This window comes from Melopsittacus undulatus, chromosome 8 (genome assembly GCF_012275295.1).
Source record: "Melopsittacus undulatus isolate bMelUnd1 chromosome 8, bMelUnd1.mat.Z, whole genome shotgun sequence".
Classification (NCBI taxonomy): Eukaryota; Metazoa; Chordata; class Aves; order Psittaciformes; family Psittaculidae; genus Melopsittacus; species Melopsittacus undulatus.
In genome coordinates this window covers 46805396-46831951 of record NC_047534.1, presented here as the reverse complement: position 1 = coordinate 46831951, position 26556 = coordinate 46805396, and the positions used below count along the sequence as shown (strand labels likewise).

The 26556-nt window shown below is 40.6% G+C and overlaps 1 protein-coding gene across 4 annotated transcripts in view; it reads left to right on the top strand.

The window, feature by feature from the left end:
- Positions 1-26556, top strand: part of NDST2 (N-deacetylase and N-sulfotransferase 2) — a 136564-nt gene that overhangs the window by 33756 nt on the left and 76252 nt on the right. For 2 of the 4 annotated variants that reach the window (XM_034065291.1, XM_031052160.2), the window contains exon 3: positions 19302-19371. The exons of 1 other annotated variant lie outside the window; for it this stretch is intronic. The gene's annotated coding sequence lies outside the window, so the exon portion shown is untranslated. Of the gene's footprint in view, positions 1-9331; positions 9396-19301; positions 19372-26556 lie in introns of those variants that run through there. One more of the 4 variants, XM_031052161.2, reaches the window with a different exon arrangement.

Below are 26556 nucleotides of genomic sequence, written 5' to 3'. Positions count from 1 at the left end.
GTACCCAATTCAGGTGTCTGCCAAAAACAGTTTTCATTTTTGGTGGATCCACCATCGTAAGAAAATGTTTTGACATTAAAAACAAGCTCTTTTACCTTGCCCTTTGTTTTCTGAAGGCACATGGAGAATGGGAGAGTTTCACCAGGTTGACTGTTGAAGACTTGTTTGCATGAATGCATTTGAGAAAAGGTGATTTAACTTTTTAAAGACAGGAAGTCAGTCTGTAATAAACTTAAGTACCTTAAATCATAGTGTGGACTTCTTATTCAGAAATAAGTTAACCTGAGTTTGCTGTTCCTTTAGATTCTGAATGCCCAAAGAATAAATGCTCCCTCCATGTATAACACGGAGTTTTTCCAATAATCTTCACTATTGATCTCAGTGGTGTAATTGCAGAAGTTGTACTGTAAATGCAAAAGTTTGTAAGGTTTATAACTTGGATTTTTGGAGTTCACTGTTGTGGCACTGACTGTTGAAGGTGGTGTTCAGAGTCCTAAGAGCACTCTTTACTAGAGATCACATTGTAATTAGCATCAACCTGATTACAGTAGCCTAATTATGGTCTCAGAATGCAAGGTAGAAAATACTGTGTAGATACCATAGTTACTTGAACTTCAAAGTGCAGTATTTTGTAGGCCCTTTCAATGGCAGGAAAGGACACAGAAGTGAGGCAGAGAGGCACGTGCACAAATGAGAAGTAGCACAGTGCCATTATAAATATGATTCAAAGCTTACAAATCTGGAACTGTTTAAAGATGTGACAAATCTGAAGTATTTTGAAAGCAGTGAATACTTTAGCATTGGTAATTTAAAACTTTCTTTTTACTTTATCTATGGGAAAACAAAGAGTTATTCAGAAGAGCTGAGCAGAACCAAACCTAAACTGCTGACAGGAAGTACTTTTATTATGCCCAAATTTGTCTGTGGAACTCATGGCTGTGTTTGTTATTAATTCTGAGGGGTGAATGGGAATCAGTGGGACTGGGCATGCATGACTGATAGCAAAGAGGGAAAAAAAGAGCGGAATAGAAGAGGATATAAAGTTACACAGTGCAATGTGTGAGTCAATTTCTAAAGAATGATTTTTTCCATGAATATTTTAATTTGGGGTTTCTTGAAACTTTTCAAAAGGGGTGGAATAGCTTATTTCAAGTTGTCCAAATTTGAGCAAGATAAACTCCAGCTCTGAATTGTCTTCTGTACTATGCCTCTCCTGATATTGTGCACTGATGTAATCATTACCAGGGAAACAGTGCAACAAAATTCACTCTGTTTCTAAAAGATGCTTTTGTGGCAGGAGAGCTCCCACAGAAGACTTATTAATTCAACTTACCTTGTCCTCTGCTCTACCTTTCCTCTCAGTTCTGTGATCTGTAAACTCCTTCTGTTCTTCCTTACCCTGTTGGTCCTTCAGTCATGCTCTCCTTGCAATTCCTGTCTGAGATGCAGTTCATCCCAGCTGATTCTTGCAGTGTAACAGAGGGAATCTCAGACAAAGCATGTCACCTCAGATTTTGGAAATTGGAATCAAAAGTGTATGTTTCAAGTGAACAAGGGAATATCTCTGTCTTAAGAGTATTTCAACTGCTGCCAAAGTGGCCAGTCCTGTAGCAAAAAGGGAATAATGTGGTAAATTTCCAACTGTCATTAAGATATCCAGTAAAGAAATGTTTTTAAGTCAAGAATCCCGTAGACTATTTTACTGAGGCACTTGGGAGAATCTGAATGCAGGGGAATCTGGTCTATGTGCATGTAGCATTGAAGGCAATAGATGTGCGGAAGTCCTTCAGTCAAGCCTTAAAAGACAGTAAGTAGTCTTCAGGGTCACCTCTCCATCACTAACTAGTTGCCAAGCTGTCTCACCTACCTGAAGTGGCACCTGGAGCTTACTGTCTGCCATATAATTACCAAGAAGAGTGTACGCTTATACTTTCGGCTGCATGACACTTTGAAAGTGCTTCACAGCTGCATGTCAATTCTTCTCTTCTCGTGGTACTCTGTGGCTCTAATTTGAGTTGTTTCCTTGCTGTCTTTTCTTATGCTGAAATGTTCTATCTTGGCATAAGAAGCTGTCCCTCTTGTTTTTGCTGTCTGTATTATAACTTCAGTAGCTGAATTTGAGAGAGAGTAGTGACTTACTTTCTAAGCCAGCACAGGTGAAGAAAAGCAGCAATACAAATAGGGTATGTACATCACAGTAATGTAGTGAGTGGAGAGAAAGAGCATAATGGGATGATGAAAAGCAAAACATTCCCTGAAATTAGCTTCTAAATAAGCACAGTGAGAATGTGTGTGTGGTGGAGAGGGAGTTGTCTCAAAAAGCTGTGTTTGTTCCCTGGAGGCTCCTGTGTGCTATAATTGAGTCAACATGTCAAAGTGAAGTATGGGATGAGCCTTGGGAGAGGGGGAAAACTGCTTCTTCTGCACATACAGGACTTGGATGAACCCCATCTTACAGCAATAATAAGCACTCTGCTTTTGCATTGCTGAAGCTACAGTACAACAGAATAGCTGTCCAACCAAGCTTTATAGCTGATGTTTCTCTAAGAATTGCATTAAATCTTTGTTTGGTTAGGAAGCTAAGAATAATTGGCTTGGACTTTGCTTCTGATGCAGATGTGAATGAAGATGATGAACAGTGGGGAAGATGACTGAATGCACTACTGGGATACAGGCAATACAAGCTGCAAGGGCCTTCCTTAATTTATTTATAGATCTCAAACAAATGTTTGTGTGTCTTGCAATGTTTCTTACATTGTAATGTTTTGTGGATATTCTGCCTTCTGTGTTTTGAAATGGATGGAAGAGGGATGATTACAACACTTCATCCTGGCAGATAGTTACAGCCTTTGGCCGTGTGACTTAATGCATGATGCTGCACTGACAGCTCTCTCCTTGGCCATACCTCGCTGCAGTATTGCCCTAGGAATTCATATGAACTTTAAAATCCTTCAAAGCCAATGTTTCCATGCTAACAAGCTAATTTTGTCTTGATTGTTTTTTATGTAGAGTCTTTACCTTTAGTACTTTCATATTTTATAAATCATGCTTACTGACATATTTGATGTTCTGATTGTTTCCATAGTGACAGCAGTGGCAGAAACCTGCAAAAGGAAGGTGACAGCATTGTGTTTTCAAGATTAACTGTTTTACAGAGGAATGATTTGAGGAGGTGGGAATACAGTAGATTTTTCCAAGCAGTCACAGAATATTTAGGAGTACTTATTTGGAGGTCAAAGAAAAAAGGCAGCAGGACAGAAGGATTGGCATGGTATTTTGGCATTAGTTTGTGTGGAGAAGCAGTGAACACAAGGTCAGCCTAGGAAATATGAGATGTTTTCAGCAACATGTCTCCTTTCTTGCTGCTCCAGAAGAAGAGGAAATAGCAAAATGCAGAAAACTGCAGTGTACAAATTACCTTCACAGAAGAGATTGAAGTTAACACGCTTGTGAGACAGTGTGTGACATACTTTTGTTTCATAATTTCTGCTTTCCAAATTCGTAACCTAAGTGCAGGAAGCTTTTAGCATTAGAAATCAGACACTCATAAAGCCATTAGTGACAGCTTCAGCCTCCTTTTTTTTTCCTGTGCTAAAATCAGCTGATTTTATTTTCTAGGAAGCAAAGCTTTATCCCCTTTCATTGCACATCATATTGCCTGGGTATGTCAGTAAGATACCTTGAGAGAATGCAGGTGTTTGATTAGAGTCCATGCTGCAGCAGAGAGGGTTGTTTTAAAAGCATTTTGTAGGAGAGACAAGCATCCCTAATGTATCCTTTTGTAGGAGATGTTGATGCTTCTGTCTGATGCGGTTACTTGAAGCAGTTGCCTGAATTATAATATATGCCCACCTTTCTTACAGCAGCACAAACAAGTGAGAGGAGATGTGAGAGATGCCTGTAAATAATGTTAAATATTGTCTTTCACAGACTAACCCCTTTCTCTGGAGCATTTGATAGCATTATGGTCAAGTCATTATCCCTGGAAGTATTTAAAAGATACATGTTTTGTGGCACTTAAAGACATGATTTAATGGTGAGCTTGCAATATTATGTTTTGGATTCAATGTTCTTGAAGGTCTTTTCCAACCTAAACATTTTTGTGATTCAAAGCCTGCTTTTCCTCCCCACCACTATCACAATGCCTGGGATCTACGGTCAAGTTTGGGATCTTGTGCCCAAGTAGTTCTGCCTCGGGAAGAGTAAGTCAGCCTGTGCTGGCCGTCTCCAGGTTGCAGGCACATCTCTGGCCCTGGGGAAATCAAGAGACTGGTGGTAAGACACAGGTGCTACACTCCAATTTAACGCATTGTTACATTCAGATCTCTTATGCCTTCCAGCAAAAATATGGCATCATACTGTAAACTGAATTCATGTTACATCTTATTACACTGGGGAAGAGAAGCCAGCAGCTGGAAACTTGTGTTGCTTTGAAAGTTGCAGAAGTTACTTATTTGTCTGTGCCTGAGGCCTCTTTCGTCACGTCTGCATTGGTACCTAGGCTGGTTCTTCCATTATTTTGGTATCTGGAGAGTGGGGGTGAATAGAAAGATGTAATATAGGGTTCTCCTTTATATTTATCTGCAACATTTTGGTCAGCTGGCATGCTGAAAAGTGTTTTGGTGTTTTGTTTTCCCTTCATCCCACTGATGGGGAAGTTTCTCTGTTTTGTACCAGCTGGATCATTGTGTGTAAAACTAGAAAGTGGTCTAGAAATCGTGGGAGCAGTTAGTTATAGCAGAAAGGCTGAAGTGAATTGTGCCATCTGTTCCAAGTATTGTCCTCTTATTTGTAGAATGATACAGAATTAAATGAAATCAGTTTCTTAAGACACAGGTTCAATTATAGATGGCTAAGCTGTTGAGATGCTGACTTAGTGGGAAAATAAGATTGGTTAGGATCTGCCCATTCCATGCCCCCCACAAAAAATCCCCAAACCCATTGTTTTTGTATTATTTACACCGGTAGACCTTTAAGGCATAGATTAGTGCTGTGCTTTAAGTAGTGTCCTGTGTCCCAAGCTTACATCTTATATCACTTACATTTCAGTAGCCCTGTGAAATGTAGACAGAAATAGATGTTTAGACCTGCCTCTGTCACATGAAACTTGTATCTCATTTCTTCACCTGTAAAACTGCTTCCAATTTGCAGCCTTTTCTGATCCCCCTTAGAATGATGGGGTAGTGTTTTTCTTTTTTGTACTTAGTGATAGCAGTTAGTGCTGATTCATTTGCATTGACTCCCCTGCTGCTTGTTAAAAGATAGCTTTATTTGCAGTGGGATCATGGTGTGTTTAATTTGGCTAGCAGTCTTTGTAGCTGTTTTAATCTTATATGAAATAGGTTAAATCCAGGAGGAAATTGGGAGGGTGAGGGGGGGGAAGAAACCAACTATTCCATTTAAATTTACCCATGAAAGCCATGCAGCATTTAGATTTGGATACCGTTATATTAAGTTCTTGAAGTAGAACTTTTCCTAAATCTTGGAAGAACATCTGCAAAGAAGAAAACATTTCTTACATGTCTTTTGCTTCTGGTTCCAATTATAGAGTATAAATGAGTATAAATCAGTTGTCTATTTATACTCAATGAAAACAGCCAATTGTGCCCTTGTAAACATTTTCAGTTTAGAGGAATGTGTATTTATTTGCATGAAAACCTTTGCATGTGAAATATTGAAATGAAAACCTTTACTGCAGATATACCATTTCAGAGTTCAAAACATATATGCCTCTAATACTCTTCTCAAAGCTGGTTAAAAGCTTTCACCTCTCTATGTCATTAATGTTAAGTTCCATTGCAAATTCTTGGGTAACAGATTGAGGTGAGTTTATGCATCTTGGTTTAGATAGCGTTAGCCAAGGAAATTGTTAGGACTGTTGTAGTCATTTGCTGTCTGTTATGAAACATGAAACTCCTGTGATGCAAATGACTTTGCATTTATTCTTTTTGTTTCTAAAACAGTGGAAGGATGATGCTGAATGAGTTCCTATTTTATGAGAAGTTTTTAAAACACTCTGACTAATTAAAGGGGGGAAGGGGAATTATTTAGCATAAGTAGGTTAAAATTTCAGTCCCGTGGGATTCATTTACGCTTACTGGGATGGTCTGAATAAATTGTGGTGATTCTTTTGAAGATATTTTTATTAAACTCTTCTATTTGATTAATTTTGTAGCACACTTGAAGTTAGGAAGCTATGGACTTAGTATCATTTTGCTTAGTAGAGAAATATGTTTTGATAAAATTGTATGTGTGAAGTGCATCTTGCTCCTCTTGGGGTGGTGTCTTCAGTGGGAAATGACAGGTCAGTGGTACGGTGCGTTCTTTTGCTGATGACACACGTGTTGTGTCATCAGGTCAGCTCCGTCTGTGTACTCTTTGTCCATATTCATTCCTAGCTTGAAAAGACTTGTATTGAGAATAGCTCAGAGAGACTTCAGCCATGGTTGTCAATTTAAATCAAGACTCTTTCGCTTTCCAGAATGCTGTCCTCAGAATGTTTTGAGGTCTGGAATTCTTGGATGATTTTGGTGTGCTTTCTAATGTTTTTAAGCTTTTGTTTTATTCCCAGAAACCATTTTAGTCTATGCTTTAAAAGATTAATGTGTAGTATTTTTCTGTTTTGTCCTCTGAATCTTTGACTATCTGCCTTTTTCGCTTGTTCTTTCTCACTTCTGCTTTTCAGCCAGGTAAAATGTGAGGTTTATTCCATGATGCTCTTAAGTGTAAATTTGTAGTTCTTTCGCCACGTTTCTTAGAAGTTGTCTTGTTTATCTGGGATAAAATTGGGAATGTAAAACCAAAAAATAAATGTTCCTTTACCACAGCAGATGAACCCTTGGCATTGACAGGGTCTGCAGAGCTGTTACTATTTCTGTGATAGTGAGTGACTTTGGACCTGAAATCAAAATGGCTGTTTATTCCTGTGGTGTTTAATTCCAGAAGTAAAAATACCTTTACAAATGTATTTTGAAAAATGAAGCTACAACCCTGAGATGTAGCTTCAGAGGTGCAGAAGCCTGAGATGTTCTGGTTTTTGACCATAGTGTTCAGTGGGGTAGCTGTTGAGTGGAGATTTGCTGGACTTGAGTCTTTTGCCCTGCCAGCTTGATATAGGACCTCTTTCGTTCTCAGGTGTCATTATTCTGGGGCTAAAGGGTTCTGGCTTGTACAAATAAGAAGGCACTGAGGACCAGATAGGCTGAGTTCAGCCTGGAGAAGTCTTTAGGGAGACCTTAAAGCAGCTTCCAGTGCCCTAAAGGGGGCCTATAAGGAATCTGGAGAGGAACTTTTTACAAGGGCCTGTAGTGACAGGACAAGCGGGGATGGCTTTAAACTGGCAGAGGGTAGATTTAGACTAGATAGAAGGAAGAAGCTTTTGACTGTGAGGATGGTGAGACACTGAACAGGTTGCCCCAAGAAGTTGTGGATGTCCATCCCTGGGAGCATTCAAGGCCAGGCTGGACAGGGCTTAGAGCACCCTGGTCTTACTGGAAGATGCCCCTGCCCATGGCAGGGGGCTTGAAAATGGATGATCTTTAAGGTCCTTTCCAACACAAACCGTTCTGTGATCTTAGTGAACAATAACTTCTTGCTGCCTTTCTAGTTCCTCTACTGACTTTTAGATAGGGGGTTTTGCTGTTGGTTACTTTATGTCATGGTATTAGTCTATGTGAGTTCCTGTGGATAGGGAATAGTTGATCAACTGAGCTTGCCTGATGCTGTGAGCAGGAACAGGAGAGTATTTGGTCTCCACTGTTTCCATGTGCCAGGTGATTCAGTCTGGTGTTGGGATATTTCTCTATTGTGTTTAAAGCCTCTTTCAATATGGCTTCACTTAGACACAAATTCTGGCTCAATCTTGGTTCTGTTGGTTGGTGGGTGGATACTTAACTCTGAACTTGGAATATTTGTTAAGTTTTCTTTTTTAATGTATAACAGGATTGCTCATTCCCCTGTTTTAAAGTGGTATCTCAGGGAATAGCTGTAGCATAGCCTTCTACTGCTAAATTGTAGCACTATCACAGTGTAGTCACTTCAGAGGTTAATTTTCTTGGTAGGCAAGACAAGGTTTTCAGAGCAGGCATCTACTTAAAGTGAATTTAGTTCTGGGTTAACAGCTGTGGCAGCAGCAGATTGGTTTGTTCCCTGAGCAGGTCCAGGTGCAGTACAGGGTGCTATGACGTGACACTGCCACTTGTGATATTCACCACTGGTTCAGGTTCACCACCAGTGCACTTTTCTGTGAAATTGCTGCCTGTTGAGTTGGAGGCTTTTGTAACATGTGAGCTGTGCAGAGCCCACCAGACTTGATCAGAACAGAAGTCGGCTTCATTCTCAGCCAACCTGAAGCTATTGCTGTTTTCCAGCTTTTATTATTGCATGACAGGCGCACATGGTGGGCAGTCCTTTGAATGTTGGCTGTGCTGTACTGTTAATTGTTCTGTTTTGGGAAGCTGGATAAGACCTTGATTCTGTGTGGGCATGCTTCTCACTTCAGTACCTCTCCGTAGGGAGCCTTTTGAGATGCTAACTTCAGCCAGTTCATATTAGATTAATTTCCAAAATGTGTGTCTCATTGGTGAGAGACATCCCCATTCCTTTTCTGATGGCTGTAAGAAAACACAGAGTAGGACGATATTGTTGGTACAGCTCTCTGCACTTGGGATGCTTTTTGGCACATTTCTGAATATTAGTAACATGGTCAGTGTCTTCTCCCTTGGCTGAAACATGCTGCTAGAATGGATTTGGGAAAGCTCTCAGTTTCTATGGGTATGGTTTTTGGATCACAGGAAGGCAAGTGGATGATGCTGGTAGATAGCAAGTCTTTGAAGTATGTTAGAGTCAACTTCAGAGAGGAAGAAAATCCCTTCCCTGAGCTATAGATAAACAATGCTTTCAAACCTTCAGAAGGATCAAGGTGAAACTCAGTGAACAGCAAGTGCAGAGAAGATGATCCTGCTTTGTGACAAGTGGCAAAAATACCTTCTCTCCTTTTTGTGCTCCCGTAACAAAGCAAAACAACAAAGTACTCCGAGATTGTTCTTTGAAAAGAACATAAAAAGCTTATTATGTTAAATATCTTAATCTTCATAGATGTGGGTTGAGTATATTTTAAAAGGGATGGAAATATCTCCCTGGAATTCTGAAATATCTTTTCACTTACTTTTGAAGAAATTAGTTCATCTGATTGTGGATGCATTTAGCAGGATTTGTTTGCTTATTTACACTTGTAGGAAACTGGCATCTTCCAACTGACGTGTGTCACTCCTAGCTTAGTTGGCTTCGGCTGGGAGAGAGAGCCTGGAACAGTCTCATTTCTCTTTTTCTTGTTAAATTCTTCTGGAAAGAAGGGAAGGACTTCTAAACCATGCAACTGAAGTACATTTCAAAAGGTAACTATACCCTCCTTTACCTAAGGAAAAGCCTGTCTTGGGAAGATAAATCAGAGAACAATAGGAAGTGGCTGCAGAAGTGAAGTATCTGTCAGATTGTTCCCTCCGAGGTTCCAATTTGGTTTTGCCAAGATTCAGAGTCTTGGAAGACAAAGGAGAAAAATTAAGCCATTTTTTTCAGAGGAGGAAAGCATTTTTCAAAAGCAGTCATGTATTGACATGGCTTTGTAACGGTTGGTGCTAGCAAAGGCTGAAGTTCAGAGGGCAGGGGCTTTTATTAACATGACTTACGGGTTGCAGTGTTATGAATAGTAAATAAAGACTTGCATAAGAAACAGACGAATGTCCAAAATTCAGGTGGGAGCAATGAAGAAAATTGATATTTAAGGAAAAAATAAAATCTATTTTAACTTATTTGCTGATACATGAGGACTACTGGGAGAACTCAGAACAGCCCTGGAGGTCACCTTTCACAAAAAGCTGCGCTGTAGAGATATGGCTCTAAAACAAGTACCACACTACTGTGTGTCCCATATGCAAGTACAAAAGTGAGAACAAACTCAGAATTGAGAGGTGGTGGGTTTGAGTGGGGGAGGGAGATTTAAATGTGTTCTTCAGGGAGGAATCCGTGTAAAGAATGGAGAAAGAAATAAGATGGCAGCAGCAGCAGCCAGGACTTGCAGAGCTTTTCAGTCCTTTGTTTGGTTATCTTGCATAAGTGCTTTAGCCAGAGACTCTTTCAGTAGCTGCATGGGGCCAGTTTGGAACACAAACGTGTATGAATCCAAATGTAATTTCCCTGTTTTGCGCGTTCTGGCTGTGACAGCTCAAGTTATGATTGTGAAATAGCAGGAAAAAAGAAGTTCATAAGATGGCCAGGCCTAAAATGTTATGAACTGACTTACCCAGTGCTCCCATGAGCTCAGCAGAGGTGCTGCCTGACTTTTAAATCTCGCTGCTTTCATGCTTCATTTTGGTGTGCCTCAGGAAAGAAGAAACACCGTTTCTTTGTGCATCTAAGTGATTCCAGCATAATAGAAGTAGTAGACATTTATTTCCCCATGAGGTGCAAAGCAGGTGATGCTAATTCTCCACTCCAGTTTGTGGTCAATGCTGGCACACAGGCTGAGTCGGCATCAGTGGTTTCGATCTGTACGCATGCAGTGCTGTACAGGGAATGACAGTATCTTTTTCCCTTTCAGGCAGTTCTTTTTTCTGTGAGGCAATAATCTGCAGCTTTCCCTAATTCCCAGTGTTCAGAATGCATTTGTCTTTCCTTTGGGCAGGACTGGTGCAGAATAAGGGATTCCGACCCCCCACATCTATACACTGCTCACAGAAACAGCACCTCATCATGGCTGTGGGCCAACTTGTCTCGGGAAGGAAGAGGCTTTTCCCTCTTCTACATGCAACTTGCACAGCAAAGAGAAGTTGCAAAGTTACAACTTTCCCTGCTTCTTCAACATTAAGATTTCCCGGGTCTGCCCTCTCTTTTTTTTTCCAACCTCTTTCCATCTCTTGTTACCATGGAGAATGAAATGCCAGTTCCATTCAAGTTGTCGGCTGAATAGGTTTTGAGGTTGATGGATGGTGAGAATCTCTTATCCCTCCTTCTCCAAACACCGCCCCTGCCTGGTTCTTGACATTTCACTTGCCAGAGACTGGCAGTCAGTGAGAGGGAGCTGAAAAGGAGGCTGGCAGTGTCCTGCTGAGATGCTCTTTCAGGGCTGTGGATGAAATCAGCAGCCGTGAGAAGGTCTTAAGGACTTTGGTGCAGAGCCTTGTCCTCAAGCTGGCTGAGGCATGAATGCTCACTTGAGTGCATGTTCCTGCTTCCCCAAAGCACCCAGGGAAAGAAAGATTCATGTACAAGTCTTGCTCCTGCTTGTGACTGTTTCAGGGGGTGATGTAACTTCTGCCATGTAAAGGAAAAGGTAAGGAATGAATGAATACAGTGCATGCTCTGGCAATAACCTGTTCCTCCTGTATATACTATTTTAGCCTTATGTTAGTGCCACGTCACACAAGAAGTGGAATTTCTTTGCAGCAGTCTGACTTGCCGGTTTCCTGGCTGTGATGCTGAAGTTAGCAGGAGAGTCTGCCTTTCGTGAGATTCTAGCACTCCCCATATGCATTGGTTGCCTACGCACTGTATTATTAACTCAGTGTCAAAACAACTTTCTGAATAAGGTACCTTTTAATAACGAATATGTTGCATTGTGGATCTCGGCAGGCCCAAGGTTGAAATAGGATGTGGGGGATACTGCTGAAGTGCATGAAATGGAGTTACAAAGCACAAAATCCAAAATGCTAGTACTGTAAAAATATATAGATAATATTTCTTTGTTGTGATTTATTACTTTTCATCCATAATAACTATGATTTTAGGGGGGGATCAGAAGAATTTTCAGCTTATTCTGAAGGGCTTAAGCTTGTTCTTTTTACTGGGGGGATTGTTTTGGTTGACCACTTAACAGGGTTTGGGAGAAGTGAATACCTAGCATGGTTTGATAGATGTGTGCACTTCAGTTCTAGAAGTAACGGTTACTAAATTTTATGGTTTGAAATCAGACATTGTTTTCAGCTGGAAGTCTTCCATGAATATACACTTGTTAGGAGAGGGAAGGGATTTCTGTGAGCTCTCTGCTAAAATTTGCAGTGTCAGGACCATACCAACGTAGAAATTAATACCAGTGGTATAATTTAGTGGGTGCCATTTCAGTTTTTTTAATATCATATGTAGAAATTTCTTCTCTGTCAGTATGTCTTTTCAGTGCATTGCACTGATAAATATTTCCACATCATCTCTGTGTTCATAAACTTGCTAAGCAAATCTTTTCACACTGCCGCCAACAGCTTTTGCATCTGTTTTAGCTCCTCAAGAGTTCACTATCCATTTGATGTTTTATGTCCTGTTTGTTGTTGGATTGCTGTCTCCCTGCTGGAGTTTTCCTACTGTGCAGTCACTTTTCCTGTTGTGCAAGCCACTTCCAAAAATGCTAATGTGTTAGCTGTTTGGCCACTGATGTGTTAAAAGGGAATTTTAAATTCCTGCATTATATACATATATAGGCGTATACCATCCTGTTCGTTAACTAGTTTATTGCAAAGATTGGAGTAGTATTTCTGTTACCAAAACTAGAGGTTCCCTAGAGGGATGCATGTATAGTGGACTCAATTACCCATGACTTTTAGTCATATGAGATAATGTACAGGATCTGCTTTCAACCTGCTTGGATGGGGTACTGCAAAAACTCAGAGTAAAAGAAAATACACTGCTGAAGCAGCTTCTTTTTATTGCAAATACATCACTCTTTTCAAATGGAGTTGAAAGAAAGTGATACAGGGAGGAAAAAGGGGGGAAATCCATTTGGACACAGAATGATACTGTAGTTTGGGATTAGCTCCCTAATAGGCACTTGGCTTCATGTTACCATTTGTAAGGGATAGGGGAAAGGGTGAGCATCTGTTTTAACACAGTGATTTTAGGTGAGCTGAAAACAGCATCAAGGCTTACATGTGTATTTCCATTTAATCTGTTAACATGCTGGGGCTTTTTTGATTTAGATATTGCCTCTATGAAAAAAATATACTCCTACTACCTGCTTGTGAGTTTGCATGAGATGAAATCCGCGATCTTCCTCATCCACTCTGTGAGGATTGTTAGGCTAGTAATTTTAGAGGTTGTCAAAAATTTCTCTGGGTATTGCTGACAGGTTTCAACTTCTGAAGAAATACCTTCCATTTTTTGATATGGATACATTTAGAGTCACTCTGCCCCCTGAAATGCCTCCTTCTGCCACTGCCAGCATCAACCTTCACTCGATTCAGTTTTGTGGGGATTTGTTTGTTCACTTTATTTATGTTTCCCCTAATGATTATTGGACTGACTTAATAACAACAACAATAAATTGTATGATTAGGGCACATCTGGTAGCTTCTCGGCTTCATCCCATCTTGTCTTTGGTTAAATTGTTCTTAGAAAATAATGTCTCACTTCTTTTAGATTCAGAGTTGTTTGATTCATTTTTCCCCTATCCTTTCTCATCTGAACAGTAGGCAGAGCTTGTCATTTTCTTATCTCTCCCTAAAGCCTTCTGCCTGCTATTTATGTACAGGCAGCTGGAGGAAGATCCAGCTCTAAATCTCCTTCTGTTTCCTAGATGTTTTACTGTACCTATACTCAGAGCCAGCATTTCCGTTCAGAGCTTTCCCAGGCAGTGCAGCATGGATTTGACCTTCTTTGCTTCAGCTCTACTGTGCCTGCTGCCTGGTGCCCCAGTCAGTGAGGGTGGGCAAAGCTTTGTTCACTGCAGCTAAGGAAAAAGCTCTCAGACCAAAGCTGTCTGCCCATGGATTTATGAAGAAAGCTCTTCACTGATTCATACTTTGCAAGTTACCTTTAAAACCTTTAAGTCTGGAAAAGTAATTTTAGTTTAGCTTTTGCTAAGGCTTCCTACCTGCTCTGGTCAAGTGAGGTTTTAAGCCTTTTATTATAGGCTGGTCTGTGTGCAAAAAAAGAGCATTGTGCTCTCTAGTTGCTCATTCTCTTATCTCAAGTGTCATTTTACTGGAATCTATCTACCTTTTGCCTCCTGTAAAATGTAAATGGAATTACAGGCATATAATTAAATAAACATATTAAGTGTGTGAGGAATGAGAGGCAGTGAGGATTCTGATGGCCATATCCACAGTCAGAATATTAAAATCTATGATATCAGGTATCTAAGCTATTTTCTAGTGTATTGAGAGTGCTGGTTGTGTAAGAGCAATTTCCAGCTGAGACAAAATGTGTTTCTGTGCTAGGTCAGCAGAACAGGTGATCATTTCTCCTACCTGACAGAGAGTGGCTGTTTCATAAACCATGTGGCTGCTAGTTAAAACACTCAGATGTGCAGTACTACTGCTCATCTGGGACGGGAGATTTGAATAATTGCTGAATACTTGGTGAGAATTTGACTGGAAAAAAAATGTTACAGTTTCAGGTAATCCCTGCCCAAGTCACTCTGTTGCATCCGGCATACTTTATCCTTCAAATTGCCATGGTCGGTGTCTGAGATTGATTTTCTTCCTGATTCTTTTGTGCCTAAACATTGTGCACATACTGTTGGTGCTTGCATTATCTACAGATGTAGAGCACCAGGTTCTCAGAGCTGAGGCTTGTATTTATTTTGTTTACTTTACATTATGTGTATCAACCAGAGTTCCTGTTGTCATTATCCAAATCTGGAACACAAAATCAAAATGAAAAACTGTAAAACAAAATATAGCACAGGAGGCATGACAAGAAGTGGGATTAATCTCTTTAATGTAAATATTATCCTCTCTAACCTTGGATTTCTGAATAGGTGTTTGACATCAGTTTACCAGAAAGACTAGGAATAGCAAACTGTTGTGGGGTGGAGTCAGATTTGAGGCAACATGAGGGTACCCCTTATAACTCTGATGGTTTTGAGTAGCATATGCCTCAAGGCCAGCTGCTGGCTCTTTCAGATTTGCTCCTGTGAAATCCTCTCCTTTAGTCTTGTTCCAGACTCTATACCAATACATCCCTCCCCACCCAGTCTGGTTATCTTTTGTTGGCCCTGTATCGCTCTTCCCCAGCTGTGATAGTGGATCTTTATTCTATCAGTAGAGCAGAAAGATAGGGGAGAAGCAGGGGAAGAGAGATCTGAGAGTGATATTTGCTTCTACTTTAAATAAAATTGAACATTTTTCACAGCAGAGAGATGCTGTAGAAGAAACAGGAGGGCACACTAGGGAGAGCCTTTGAAAATGCTGCTTATTTCACTCTTGTGCAGAGTTTTGACTGCTGGAACATATTCAAAGTTTGTTTCCATTTTACAGTTTAAAAGTTTAGCTGGAAATAACCAGTGTCTCAGTTGCACAGTGATTCTGGAGATTTAGGACAAGATGCAAACACGAATACATGGTCTAACGGACTAGGACATTCTCTAGCCTGCCTCTGTATCCCTTGCCTTCCCCTGTAGGCTGTATAATACAGAAACTATTTTGTGAAAGGTGATCTCAGACTACGCTTGTCCTGGAAAGGTCAGTGCTGCTCTCATCTGCCACAGTTGTGGCATTTCTGTCTTGCTTCAGTTCCTGCAGTCAGGCAGCTGTATAGTGCATTTGATCAGCTCACAAATCTGACAGGCTGATATTTTTTTGGTGGATTAGTTACTTGGATCAGTCTGCTAGGAATGGTCAGGGATGTGGGATCCACCTTGTTCACTGGTAGCTGCTAACACTGGTTTTTAGGCTCTGTGGATCTGTATCCTGAAGCTTTTAACACTCCTCTGTAATATGCTTTTGGATAACTGAGCACAGAGTAGTATTACACTGCAGATGAGTACAGGGCAAGCGCAGTTTCTTCTTCTATAAGCAGTAGCTCAGTGTAGCGTAATAGCTATGAGTTGTAACATTCTCTTATGCAGGGGTTTTCAGACTCAGCTGAGCAGAATATCATCTACAGGAGACAGTCAGTTGTGGGCCAGGCTGGCATAGCTGAAGGTGGAAGCACACTTCTATCCATGGTTCTCTGACATCTTCTCACATTTGCTGTCTCTTGGACCTAGACAAAAAGGACTGATTACCTTTTCCTTCTTTCCTGGGACCTTAAACTTGTGTTGTCATCTGTGCTTTGCAACCCTACAAATCAGGAGTTGCATGAGGTTAATCACAAATACTAAATCCATGGTCCCATACATCATCCTGCAATGCTCCTGAGCAGTGCTGAGCAGCGAGAGCTGCCTGTACACAAAACAGCATGATAGTGACCTCAGTCGATAGACATTTAACTGGCTTGGCAGAGAACCATTCAGACAAGAACCAACAAGATGCCGTCAGGAGCTGCCATCATGTACTAACTTGGAAATTGGTTTTGAGATTCTCTGCTTTGGCAGTTGACCTTCAGAGACAGTATGGATCCTTCATCACCTTCACCCAAATGTGCTTTTTCTTGATCTGTGAGGAAAGGATTTATGCAGTAAGGGAGGTGCCTTCTAGGCCAATCTTCCTATTTCCATATCTTATCCAACAGTTGTTTCAGTAGTTTAAATTATGTGGGTTTGTTACTCTGGATCATGGATATAAATAGATGCCAGTAGCATGAGGCCTTATCAGCTGTGAGCAGCTGTACTTGCCTTTTCATTTTAAATCTAGGCACCTGAAGAGCAGATGAGTAACAAAACTTGGTTTTCTGGGGAGTAAAACTTCTTAATTATTTGCAATTTGTTGAAAGCTATTCCCTCTGTGCTTAAAGTAGACTAGAATTAGCCTTGTTGAGGAAAGCTGTGACCCTATTTGTTGGAGCTCAGAGCTAAGGTTCAGGGTGGTCAGTATTTAGGTCTGTAATAGCTTGGGTTTTAAATGCTGTGTATGTATGAACAGGCATGCTTAACTAAGTATATTGTTTGCATACGTTGGAAAACCTACACAGACAAGTCTGATTTCCTTGAAAGTATTGTCTTTATACTCTTAACAGAAGTGACTCTTGGGGAATGCCTGATGATGCTGGGAAGCGAAGACGAATGCACACAGGCAAAACTGTAAAGGACAGGATTTCAGACAGTATGGAGGATGTTACAAATAGCCTTTCTAAGCATGATAGGTTAATTTTTACCTCTCAGTTACTGTGCAGGCACTGAAATTGGTCTTTCTTCTAGTAATTTGGGTTTTGTTTTTTTTTTTTTTTTTTTACAGCTAATGTTTTATTTTTCCATGGGTACATTATTCTGGTAACAAGTTACCCATACGGAAATCCCATGTTCAGACCTGAAAGCAGGACATAGGTTTTTGTGTGGCCGAGACCCTGAGCTAATCTACTTGCTGAGACTTCAACAGCTTTGCTGAGAGCCACTGCTTATGTGTCTGCTTTGTGTTCCTGGAACATGGGACACTGGCAAGTTGGTTTTGGAGGAGCATTGAGGATCCAACTGGCATCCACAACTTAGGGGTTTGGGCTGATGCCCTGGCTCTGCAAGACTTAAGAGCCATGGACCTGATGATAGTAAGAGTTCCAGGATCCCTTCTGCTTTGAGATTTGTGATGTGGGGTTTCTTATGGGCTAACTCAGTAGACCAGCTAAGAGTCTTCGAAGAACCTGGAACACTGCACAGTGCAGACACTGGATTTTTACCTCGGAGTTGCAGGATTTGTGTGTTTGGGGTTTTCCCCTTATCTGCCTATTCCCATTCCCACTATCCTGGACAATAGAAAGCTGACTTAGTTTGTTAATGCTTGGTTGAAGGCTGTATCAATTGGTGTCTGACCAAACTAAGAAGAAAGTGTTTAGTTCAGATGTTTTCTCCTGGGATGCTCAATGTTCAGAACATTTATGGAAAAAATTGAGAGAGCAAATAATCCTGTACCTGACTGTGTCGGTAAATCCATCTACCCTTGAATAATGGCTTTCTTCCTAGAACAGATGTACTGTTTGAGGTATCTTTTATCTTTGCAGTACGAATGGCAAATGTGCTTTTTTGTTTCCTGCTTCCAGGAAAGCCCGTGGGCCTGTGTGGTTTGTGTGTGCTAAGAAGTTGTATAGCAGAGGTATCTTATGGAAAAAAGAAGGAAATTTTCTGCCAGTAATGTATTCCAGGTTTTTTCCCCTTAGATACTGTTTTCAAATGGTGAAAGTGTCCAAAAGGTGTACAAGAATACACTACTTATAGTAACATAACCTCCCACAGAAGCAATGGTTTTTGTGTCCATAGAAGGGCAGCGAAACTGATAAAAGTATCTGGAGCACAAGTCTTATGAGGAATAGCTGAGGGACCTGGGGTTGTTTAATCTGGAGAAAAAGAGGCTCGGGGGGGACCTTATCACTCTCTACAGCTGCCTGACAGGAGGTTGTAGGGAGGTGGGGGTCAGTCTCTTGTCCCAGGTAACAAGTGATAGGACAAGAGCAAATGGCCTCAAGTTGTGCCAGGGGAGGTTTAGGCTGGATATTGGGAAAAACTTCACCAAAAGGTTTGTCAAGCACTGGAACGGGCTGCCCAGAGAAGTGCTTGAGTCACTATCCCTGGAGTGATTTAAAAGATGAGTAGATGTGGTGCTTAGACATGGCTTAGTGGTAGACTTGGCAGTGTTAAGTGCAATGTTAGGTGGTCAGACCTGATGATCTTAAAGTTCCTTTCCAACCTAAATGATTCTATGATTCTTATATTTACTTGTATTTGCTTGTAAGCGGTAGAAATGTATTGTTCTGTCCTTGGGCTGTGGTAGTCTACAGAGAACAAAGCAACTGAGCGAGTTTGTTGTAAAATCTGTTGCCATCTTACATAGAAGTTCTTATTTCCTATGTCTAGTTCTACAATATTCGTTATGCGGAGTCATCTGTAATGTCATGTCATGTTGTGCAAGACATCTTGACTCACCTAGGAGAGCACCTTTCTGTGCACTGTTTTTTTTCCTGTCAGCTGGAATTCAGAGTCTTCCTAGCCCTTGGTTTAGCCTTTTCTGCTTAGTAGGTACAATACTCTCTAATAGGCTGAGCAACAGCACATGGCTGAGCCTCCTCTTCAGTAGTATGTGACCAGAGCCTAGTCGAAGTAGCACTTGATAATTCTTATTAACCCAAGAAGAAAGAGAAAGCAAGCAAACAAACAAAATCTGTCTGAAAAGATAAGTCCAGTATGTCTAATTTACAGTCATCCTTTGATCTTTTTATTGTGTTTGTGACTTTGGATAATCTTTATTCAGTTCAGTTGTTCCATTGCCTGGCTGAAGGAATTGCTAAAATCAGCACTACCTTACTTCCAATTCCTGAGTTGAGAAGTGTAGTAGTTCAGGTATTGAAGTGAATCAGATACCCTGGCTGGAGAATGTTTGTAGTTTGGCAAATATTGCTGCCTTACACTGTCAAGTATGCATATTTATACAAAACCTCTTCTCTTTCCCCAGTTTCATGGTGTTCTCAGTCTGCGTCTGGTACCACACAGCTCTTCCTGAGACGGCACATGAACTGCTAGAGGTAAGGAAGAGCTGATATGAAGGGTACTTTTATCCTGGGTAGCATTGTAGGCAGGGACACTGAGAGAGAATTCATATTTTGTGGGTCTTTGGTTCAGTATGTTGATGAAGCTCATAAGAAACAGATCTTTGGTGACTTGAGATGTTAATCTATATCTACATTATTAAAATTCAATAATTCATGTTTTCTTCATTGTGTTACTTATTAAATGCCATAAAGTATGAGTAACCAACGGAAGCTGAGTAGTGACTCTTCAGGCTTTCCTTGAGGTGATTTCCCCCCACCCCCCCCAGTGGTATTGACCCAGAGTTACAAAAGCTTTAGAGTCTGTGATGGGTATTTAGCCTCTATTACACTACTGTATAATAGCACTGTATTGTGTGCAGTTCTGGTGTCCTCAACGTAAAAAGGACATGGAACTGTTAGAACAAGTCCAGAGGAGGCTACGAGGATGATCAGGGGACTGAAGCACCTCCTATATGAAGACAGGCTGAGAAAGTTGGGGCTGTTCAGCCTGGAGAAGGCTGCGTGGAGACCTCATACCAGCCTTCCAGTATCTGAAGGGGGCCTACAGGGATGCTGGGGAGGGACTATTCATTAGGGACTGTAGTGATAGGACAAGGGGTAACGGGTTGAAACTTAGCAGAGGTTTAGATTGGATATAAGGAAGAAATTCTTTACTGTTAGGGTGGTGAGGTACTGGAATGGGTTGCCCAGAGAGGTTGTGAATGCTCCATCCCTGGCAGTGTTCAAGGCCAGGTTGTATTGAGCCTTGGGTGATGTGGTTTTAGTGTGAGGTGTTCCTGCCCATGGCAGGGGGGTTGGAACTAGATGATCTTAGGGTCCTTTCCAACCCTAACTATTCTATGATTCTGTATCAATATTCATATATATTTACGTATGGAAAGACTGGGATACAGAACGAAAATTCAAAGTTGATTTGTCTGGCTCTTGGGCAAAATCTCCCAGATAGGAAAGGATATAATGTCCTAATGTATGGTGTAGGTACTCTGTTAGGTCTAAGGTTGCTCTAGGATATTCTTTTTAGCTTCTCTGTTTTGTCCAGTATGCTTTTCAAAGATCAACTTTTTGTACTACAATTATTCAAGGAGTGGGGATATGAAGATGATGCAATAACCTTCTCCAGAGTGCACCACTAGTTATTTTTGGCACTAGCTTGCTGTACTTTCAAAAGCAGAAATGTTCATTTTCCTTCAAGTGACTTTATCCTCCAGAGCGTGGTGGAATGATTGTGCACAAGATAGGGAGCCGTCACAAATTCCATCCTATGGGTTGCTTTGATGTTAGGAGCTGTAGCCAACTGCAGAGTGTCAGAACAATGGATTTAATTTCTCACCATCATCTTCTGGGAACAGTGGTAATAAGAGATTATGACTTGTTGTCTCACAAGTATTGCCTCAGACATGAATCCCTGCTAGCTCCTTATCAGCGGTTGTGCTGGGCTCTCTCTTTGGCACAAGAAAGCATAAATCTTTCAGCCTTTTGGGAAGTGCCCATTTCAATTTTTTGTGTGCTTCTCCACCTGATAAAGTTGTTTTGTAAAGGGGAATTCAGAAAGGAAGAGTGGTCATGCTTCTGGGTTTGGTTTATGTGCAGTGGTTGGTGTTTAATGTGGCTGTTTCTGGGCTGGGGCTTGTTTCTGAAATGTGGTCCTCACAGGAGTACTGCATCACCTGGGACAGGTATTGCAGAGCTCACTGTGATTCAGCTCATACCGTTTTAAGCAGGACAGGGATATCTATTTCAGAGTTTTATGTAAACCTGATGTCACTTTTCAGCTGGGATAGACTCTTTAATCTGCTTGTTGTCATGCTGTAGGGGAGTTCCAGGGACAGTAACATCTGTGCTGTCTGTATAGGACTGATGTCTGTTTCAGGAGTCAGTTTGTGCTTTTATCCAGTGTCTCTTAATAGTACAGAGAGAGCAGGCCCTGCACCTCTCTGCAGGAGGCTTTACAGGATGGCAGTAACTACTGGCATTGCATCATGTGGGCCTTGGGGCTCCTTCACTTCCCATTGACTTATGAATACTTCTTGACATCCAAAGCACTCCGGAAAAGTTGCTGGTTGCGGGCGGGGGAAGGTCAGTAGTCACGTAAACCCTGAGCTTAGGTGATGAGGTAGGTGGGTATAGATGACTGAAGAGGTTGAATCACGGCTTTACTGAATTGATATGGAATGGATATTCTGTTTCTGAGAGTATCTTGGAGATCGTCCAGCCTCAACCTTCCCACAGAATTGCTGTGTTGAAAGGAAGGGGGTATGATTTCCTTTACTGTCTCCCTCTTTGCTTCTGTACTTCCTTTCTTTTTGTTTATAATTGTCCTTTAAAGAAATAACATACCCCCCCCCCCCCTTACATATTTTCATAATTTTAACAAAACAAAAGGGCGGTGTATAGGAGCCTCGCTCATCACCTTTTGTCACTAGACTTGATTTGACATCTGAGACTACAGAGAAACTTTGGCAAATGCAATGATTTCCCGTGTGGGGGTAATAAGAGAGAAAAAAGCTGTCAGTTGAAAACAGCAGGAACTGCATTAGCAAATATAAATTAAACAGATGGCTAAGATACTGCAGCTGTCACATAGAAGCTCCAGGAAGATCTTTAGCCTAGATCTGCAGGAGGCTATTTTAAAAGGAAAGATGAAAACAACGACAACTTTAGCATGACGAAAGAGACAATAGAGCCATTCAGATGATTATATGAAACTTATCTAGCACTGTTGGTTTGTTTTTTTCCTTCACCTTTTCAAATTTTAGGATTATAAAATTAATTTAGGATCAGCTATTATAAGATCACATTACAGATTTTCATAGCTTGGGTTTGTCTGCTGGGTTTTATAGGTACTTTTCTGCACAAGACACTGGCTCTGACACATGCTCTGGAAAGCGGGGAGGAGTGTAACACACTGTGCAATTTTGATCTTCAAGTGTTTGCTTTACAGCCGTTTCCAGAAAAACTTATGAGATAATTGTTTATAAATAAAACATTTGTGGAAAAGCAGTGTTGAAAGTGTTTCACATTTTGGTGGGTGGAGGAAGCTCATGCATTTAAAGTGTCTTGCATGTTCCGTCTTAAGGTAACATTTTTCAGAGCCATTTTCAGCTGAAAATTGACTCCTCTTTCCCTTTGTGAAAGAAGTGATAAAACTGCATCCAGGTATGTTTGTTATGTTAAAATACAGACATATATTAAAATGAGGACAAATTGGAATTCGCTGCTGTTTGTCAGAGGGCAAAAAGCAATAATTTTCTAACCACTGTGTCCATAAATGCATTTTCCTTGATTAGAACTGATGGTTTGTCATAGATACCTTGTGTGTAAGCAGAGACTGTTTCACTGCCTTTATAGTTAGATGATGATGATATGAAATATGAAAAAGGTGCAGCTGCATTTGAAGCCTGTGTTTTACATTCAAAGAAATAGTGTGCACAGATGGATTCCTAGGCAGGCTGATTGATCTCCTGGAGTTCTGCTTTTACTGTTTGCCTTTTTTACTGAAAAAAAAAATCATGTATTTATGGTTTATTTTTTTAAGTGATGCCTAATAGGCAAGTAAATTTGGATTCGGATTGTACTGCAGACCTTTGTGCAAAATTGGTATGTCTTCAGTTCTGCATATTTTTTTCCAAATTGTGTTGTTTCTGTACAGGAAATATATTTAGGTGTAGGTAGATCTAATTCTGATCTTCATCTGTATTTAAGAGCTACAAAACCTGTATATCAAAGAATTTAATCTTTTGTTTCTCTGTATTTATCCTTCCTCCAGTCATCCCCAGAAGGTTTGAGTTACATGAGCTCTAGCATGCTCTGGAAGTCTGTGAACCTCCATTCTGTTAGAACTACAAAGTTGTTACTTGAGATGTAAATGCTCTTTGCTGGCTAAATCTTTGACCTGTTCTAGACTTTTTCCTGACCTTAGTGGTTCAGGACATAAATCATGAAGGATATCAAAGGTCAAAAGCAACAGCTTGAACTTATTTGTTCAGGCTTGCTGAAAACATGAAGCCTCAGTCTTCCTGTAGTGTTCAGGGTGCTTCAGCTGTCTCCCTCAGTAGAAATGAGCTCCTCAACATGTAACTGTATTTCTTCTGTGATTGTGGCCTTGTGCTTCAGTATAGAACAGGACAGCTGATCATTCTGAATAACTGTTGTTTCTGCCCTTTACATTTCATTTCTACCCCTGCAGAAACCTTGGAGCAGTTATAAATTCTAGAAGACTAAGAGGGGAAAAAGCCTCAGCCTGAGTGTATGCCTTTTCTTCCATTTTTGCTTGAGAGAAATAAAGTTGTCCTTGAAGTGTACTTGAGCTTTACAATCATAACTGTGGGTATCTTTGTCAGTGACGGAGGCATGTTTCAGAATAGGTGATCTTCCACTGGAAGCCCTGCCCTCGGCCTCCAGTTGTTCTCAGGCTTTTGCTCCAAATACTTTAGCTAAACTTGACTGCCAGGATGTGCTCAGCAAAGGAACAGTTTCATGTAGGCAGGACCCAGGGCATACTGAAACATTATGCACTGAACACTGCACATTCCCTGTGAACTCTCTTCTGGGAAGAAATGAAGGGTTCAGTCAGTGTGAGATGAGAGATGACAGTTAAGAAGGGATGGGAAGGAGCTAAAACAGAGGAGTGGAATGGGAAGAAAGATAGCTTTGTCTTTAAAGGTGATTAGCCTTAAATTTTCCTGCTGAGCATCCCAAAGGCAAGAATGAACTTTTCCAGCTAGAAGTGTCTTAATGTTTAATGGTCATAGTCTGTCCTTGATCTTCATGCAAACCTTCTAGTGTTACCAGTGCAGGGTGCTGTGGAGGGATACATGATTGCTATGCTGTAGGCACAGCAAACTGAGTGCTGTCTGACCTATGGCACACAGCTAGTTGGGAATATGTCTTTATAGTTTTTGAAAGAAGGCTGTGACATAAATTTTCATGTCCTAGGAAGTGTTAATATCTAACTCTCATTGATTAGGAACAGCTGTTTACATGGAAAATACACACTAGGGGAAAAAGGAAAGCTGATCCAGCTTTTTTTAATGCTCTCATCACAAGCAAGTGCTTCTTAACTGGAAGCAAGAAAGCCCAGCCTTTGGTGGTTTAGCTTTGGTCTGTAGTTTAGCCAATCTGCAAAAAGATTTCATGTGTTTTGGCTCTCATTTGAACCTTGTTCTTTTTAAGCCTAGTCCAGAATTGTCAAGTCTGGTTTTAGGTCGGTGCTGTTCTTCATGCTGTGTAGACAGGTACGTTGGTGACTGAGAGAACATGTAGTAAATATAAATTGCTGCTTATTATTATTCTCATCATTTCAGAGGTCCCATAAATAATTCTTAGGTTTAGCAAGACAGCACATCGGGTAGTCCTGGTATGTGGCTGTGCATTTTACAGTACTGTGTTAGTAAATAATGGGTTACTGATTAATTTCCGGTAGCTAGTCTTTTTGTAATTCATCTCAGTAACAGAAGATTGATGTTTAGTTTTGCTTTAAAGTATATTTAGCTTTACTTTTCAGTGGAAAGCAACTGAAAACACCTGCTTAAATTTGGTAATGAAACCATCTTTCATATGGAAAACAAATTTTCCATATTGCTAAGTAGGTTATTTCCCTTCACTGTGGCAATTTCTGTCTTTGGATTTTGAGACCTGTTCCAGGCTGAAGCACATCTGATCTGCATCAGTTTATGGGAAAATGTTTAACCAGTTTGCAACCCATCACAAATGTAAAACATGGCTCTGCCGAAGTCTGATGCTGTGGTGCATAGGTTGGGTGCTGTGGGTGTTAGAAAGTTGTGTGCTACTGAAGATGGATAAGGAGAGACACGTTTCTAAAATAAATACAGGCATTTACTGGACAAAAGCCTGAAGCAAGCCCTTAGGTGGCAAGATTTGCTGCACATTTGCGGAAATGTTGAAAGGCAAAATGTAACTGTACAAGTGGTGATAGCTGCAGGCTACAACCCCAGGCAGCTCAGAAGGATGCTAAACATGACCAGAAAAAACATGGCAAGTAGAAAAATACATGGCAAGTTTGGAAACCTGGCATGATGGCGCCTTTCCACCTTTGTTAAGAGACAACAGTTGGTTATTGGATGTTCTAAACATCTAAACTGAGATCTTGAGTAGAAAATAGTCGTAATAGCACAGCTGAAAATGTCATGTGAACTGGTTTCTTGTACCACAGTCTGTGTTCTTTGCAGTTGTAGAAGTAGTTTCCAGGCCTTCATTCTATTGCTGCTAATATTCCGTTCTTTTCTATTCAACAGATTATATCTGACCAAAGCTTTATCTTATTTGTTTTTATTCCTTTGGCTTCTTGCTTCATAAAGAAAAAAACCAATTATTTTGTGTAAAATAGTAAAGTCAAATGCATTTCCTGCTGAAGGGATTTCTTTACAGAGGGCTCTATTGCTTCTAGCTCATTCACATGAATGCAGAGGTTTGGTACTGTGAAAGCAGTAAATACTCTCCCTTTATTTGTTGTCTGTGAAATACGTTGATCTCAGCTACCCTTCAATGTTTTGCCAGCATAACTCTCTTTTCTTAGGATTGTATAGAAATTGCCCTTAGTTGATATACAATATTCTATGCTAGATTCAGTTAAATAACACCAAAAATGTGCTTCTGCCAGTACAGCTTTTCTTTTTGGGGAACTGGTATTATCTGTTCTGGCAAAATCACTTTTTTTGCCTGTGTAAACTGCATCTCAACTAGGCTGATTTGCTAGTATAGCTATTTTAGCAAAGCCTTTCTGCTGTAGAAAAGACCTCACTGATAATACGTCGAGGTTCTCACAGCAGATGAAAGGCACAATACAAAGGCCTTTACCAACACGACTTAAGCTTCACAACACCTTTGTAAAATAATCATTCTTCTAGCTTGCCAATGTCTGTTTTCTTTTAATGTGAGATGTTTTGCAGGGATGAGAAGGAAGGGTAGAAGATTTAAAGTTGGGGCAATTAATGTCTGATGACATTGATAAACTAAACAAATTTCTAGTCTGTTGTGGAATCCTCTGCCAACTCCATCTGATGTTTAAAAATGTCATAGCAAAATCAGCAGGTTAGAGTATCAAATTGCTACTGGTTGCTGGTTTCACCTGATCTCTGATGGTAGGAGGAGTTCTAATGCTGACACTTTGCATTTCCTTTCTTCCTGAAAACCTGGATC